This window comes from Diadema antillarum, unplaced genomic scaffold (genome assembly GCF_040938485.1).
Source record: "Diadema antillarum isolate AM-2024a unplaced genomic scaffold, OU_Dant_1.0 seq00000817_RagTag, whole genome shotgun sequence".
In the NCBI taxonomy this organism is placed as follows: Eukaryota; Metazoa; Echinodermata; class Echinoidea; order Diadematoida; family Diadematidae; genus Diadema; species Diadema antillarum.
In genome coordinates, this window is record NW_027271695.1 from 772,198 (window position 1) to 776,699 (window position 4,502).

Consider the following 4,502-nt stretch of genomic DNA (forward strand, 5'->3'; position numbering starts at 1 on the left):
GAAAACATTGTGTAACTCAATTAGCATGAGACATGTTTCGTAAATGGAATGCCTGCAATTAATTTAAGTGGCTGAATGTACTACATGTCCAATTCCAAAAATGGACATATACATTCACCATATACAGTGTATATAACCATGTTTACAGAAGAGTATACATGTATCAATATATATATATTTTTTTTGGGGGGGGGGGGGATGGGCAAGGTTCACTACGCTATGCCTATTCTCAATTTAAATGAGACTTGCAACAAATTTCCCTACATGGATGTAAAATGAACACTGATTATTCAGTGTCTGAGTAACAGTCATGATAAAAATTCATTGGCATACATACTCGGGTGGGATTCGAACCCACGGCCCCCTGATTGATAGACAGGCATCATATCCACTAGACTACCGAGCTTCTGCCCGATAGCCAGTGATAGTTGTTCTCCCTTGTAGCAGCAGGCACTGCATATTTATGCAAATTTGCCAATCAGTTGCAATGTAATAACATCTCGATGGAAGAATCATTAGTTACGTTCAGACGACAGGCCCTAACCTTGAGGTTAAGCTCTTGCCCCCTAACTACGACGTGCGTCCACACGACGAATCTTAACCTCGAGGTTAAGCGCCTGCCCCTTTGAATACGTTGATTTTTGTGCTTAACTACAAGTGGGACACCCCGCGGCTCGTAGTTAGAGCGCTAACCATAAGATATCTCGTGGCTCTTAACATCGAGCTAACCTCGAGGTTAGCTAACTACGAGTGCGTCTACACGGTCCCTAACTACAAGCTTAACCTCGAGGTTAAGGCTTGTCGTCTGAATGTAACTATTGATTTGCAGAGGTCAGACTTGCCGTCACAGACAAGAGACAAACAAACAAACAAACTTAAGGTGTGATGCATAATGCAGTATCAAGGAAATCGCAATTTTATTTCAGCTGCAATTCAAGTCGTGTAGTGACATTATGCCTCTCCCACTCACCTTGTAGATACAGTAGACTTCTGGCTGGTGGCTCTTTTCAATTCTCTTTCCAGGATAGCTGTTTACTGAAAGTGCTACAACTGACACATGGAGAACAAATGTCATATTCTTGTTTGTGATGAGACATGCAAGTTATGCCATTTCACTTTGTTGTTGTTGTTGCTGATATGTGTTTATCATTTCTGTTTCTGAGTCTGTTGTGATATCTCAAAGCCAGTACATGCTGTAATTTCTCTTCTTGTATTCTTGTTGGCATGTTTGCGGCTGTTTTTTTTTTGTTATTAATTTTATTTCCCTCTGGAGATGTTTATTGCCTGGCAGAGTGGTGTTCACTTTTCCATCCCTTCCTCATTCCAAGCTGAGTGGAAGGACAAAAAAAAAAAACGAGGAAGGGGGAGGGGGTTGGAGAGATTGTGGCCAAGCAAAGGGGCACCCTGGTTATTCCTTTTCTCCAGTCATTGGTGTCACGATATGGAATGACGAAAATTATTGAAAGAATCCGGGCCACTTCACTCCCTCCACGGTGGCGGCTTATAGGCCCCGGGGAAGTAGTCTCAGTGGTCCAGATCCCGGAGACCCTGTGTCGTCGGTCTCGGAGCCCAAACAGACACCTCGATCCTGTTATTTACGCCTGCTGTTCCGGCAGTACAGGGCAGAGAACCACGGTGCTGATAGATAGATGGCAGTGTAACCAAGCAGCAGGACGAGATGGCACACTGAAAGTCGCTTGTGGTGCTCAGGTCGGGGTGGTAGGGAGGGATAGTGGCGCAAACACTTTAGTAAACGTGTCTGTGTCACAAGTGGGCTGATGTAGCTAATCAAGTTCTGGTTTCAGCGCTGTAAATCCTGATGCCTGCTCTCTCACAGCATGGATTTTGCAAGGAAGCTTCATAGACTTCTTGCATGTGCTCTCCCTGCCCCCTCCTTTCCTCCCCTTTCCTCCTCCAACACCTCATCCTCTTCCTCCTTCTCCTTCTCCTTCTCCTTCTCCTCCTCCTCCTCCTCCTCCTCCTCCTCCTCCTTATCCTCCTCCTCCTCATCCTTCTCCTCCTCCTCCTCTTCCTCCTCAGCCTTCTCATCATCATCTTCCTTTTCCTCCTCCTCCATTTCTCCTCTTCCTCCTCCTCCATTTTCTCCTCCTCCTCCTAATCCTCCTCCTCCTTTTCCTCCTCCTTTTCCTCCTCATCCTTCTCATCATCTTCCTTCTCCTCCTCCTCCTCCTCAGCTTCCTCCTCCCCTTCCTCCTCCCCCCTCCTCCTCCTCCTCCTCCTTCTCCTCCTCCTCCTTCTCTTTCCCCTCATATGAGGAAATACTTTCACTTCACACATTCAATGCTCAGTGGTAGTGGTCATGTCATCAAATACCTCCTGCATACTGCTACTTTGAAATGAAGTCACCAAACATCCCTGTTGTTTCAAAATGCCGAATCGCATAATACTGTTTCGAAAACATCCCCATACTTTGACACAATCACTCTGGATTTAGATAAGTTACCCCTGGTGAGTTCTTTGTTTTTTGTTTTTGTTTTTGTTTGTTTTGGTTTTTTTTTTTGCCAGTCGTTGCCCTTAGAACAGGCCATTATTAGTCACTGATATAGTGCTTAAGACATGATACTAATAAAGGCCAGTTACAAATCTTGATTCTTTTGATTCTAGTTTCCTGCTAGAATGAATCATTAGTACAGGGGTATCATTTCATACCTCAATCTGGATGGCTGGGTGTTGTTCACTGTTCTCATGCCTTTTGTGGCATCCGTCTGATGGTCACATAAACCTATCAATATCAAATAAGCAGCTATATAAAGTGTATGTTATCTTATCCATCATTGTGACTGACAACTTAACAACAACAACATCTGCTATTTTGATTCAATCTTGAAGTGATTTAGAAAAAGAATCTGTAGTCATGAAAATATGTCTTTTTAAACAATAGGCCTACACACATTAAAGGGATCAAAGTTCATCAACATGTATCTTATTGTTGGACTGGAATGGTAAGTCTCATTTTTGTTTTTTCAAAACTATGCCCCCCCCCCCCCCCACCCAATATAAAGAAATGTCCTCATAATGATCCTGTTAGATTGTAGCCTCCTATTCATATGGCTACAGCATACTTGAATTGGGCAGGAAAAAAAAATACAAACAGAAGAAATTTTTGGTGTGTTGGTTTTTTTTTTTATACCATGGTAGCACGTTGCCCTCTTTTTACTTCTCTGATATACTGCACTTTTGAAAAGAGCATGAATGTCAAATGGCCTAAGATGATCCAAGAAATAAAGGATATTTTCAGCAGAATAAGATACATGTAACTGCCACTTTGATGTAGTCATGCTCTGTAGCTTGGGCATGAATAAAATTACTGAGAGCATGAATTCAGAATACAGAGCTTTTTGCCGTTAGTCGTTCTTTGTGCAATTGCATTTGATGAATATGTTTTGTTGTTGTTGTTGTTGTTGTTGTTGTTATCATTGTTAAATACTTCCACATCCCTGATGTCCTATCATGTGATCTGTCCTGGCAGCCCCGCCTGTTTGACAGAGTCCAGCTCTGTAAAGTTTGTGGTCTTGGTCTCTGGAGTTGGTTGGTCCTGCCCGCTGGAGTAGGCCCCTGGGATGGGCTGGTCACCGCTCTGGCTCCATTCAGGTCTACATGTATGTACAGTCAAGGAGGTACTAGGCTCGCCTAGTAGGCTACCTCTTTGGTTAGGTTCACACGCTGTTCCTAAACTTGAAATTTTGGTCGAAACTTTAACTCTCAATGATTAGCTTGTAGTTTAGCACTGTGTGGACGCACTCGAATGTTAGCAATCTTGAAGTTTAGTCAACCATTAGAACCAGGAGACGTCTTAAGGTTAACGCTCTCTCCACGAGCCACGGGTAATCCCCACCTAAACCTCGTAGTTTCACTCCGTATGGACACAATAATCAATGAGCTTGTGAGTTAGCGTGAACCTCGCTTCTCGTTCGCATCCGAGTCAACCTCCAGCTGTGCTATTTTGTATGGGCATGAGGTCATCTAGCAAAGGCTCTGCACTTGCGGGTAATCATTGAGTGGGATTCGCTCGTAAGCTGCAACGTAAAGTTTAGGTGCGCGTGTGAACCCACGTCGTGAATTCATGAGTGGAACTAATCATCGACAGTTAAGTTTTCAACCTAAACTTCAAGTTTTGCAACTGTGTGTGAATGTAACTGATATGTATGTGTGTGTGTGGGGGGGGGGAGGTGGGGGGTGTGCAGGGTGGGGTGGAGGAGTGTGGTCCTGGGAGGCTCAGATGAAGTAGACAATGCCAAGGAGTTTTAGTCTTGACAGAGCAGACTCTTATGAGGTGTGTCAATAGTTACGTTCAGACGGGAGCCCTTAACCTCGAAGTTACGAAACTTCGAGGTTAGAGCTTGTAGTTAGGGACCGTGAAGACGCACATCGTAGTTAGCAAACCTCGAGGTTTGCTCGATGTTTCGAGCCACGAGAAATCTTATGGTTAGCGCTCTTAACCACGAGCCGCGGGGGGTCCCCACTCGTAGTTAAGCACCGTG

The 4,502-nt window shown here is 44.2% G+C and overlaps 1 non-coding gene across 1 annotated transcript; it reads right to left on the bottom strand.

Moving 5' to 3' along the window:
* Positions 1–333: 333 nt before the first annotated feature.
* On the bottom strand, positions 334–406 carry Trnad-auc (transfer RNA aspartic acid (anticodon AUC)). Its single transcript has one exon. It is a non-coding gene; the product is annotated as a tRNA-Asp (tRNA).
* Between the last annotated feature and the right edge of the window lie 4,096 nt (positions 407–4,502).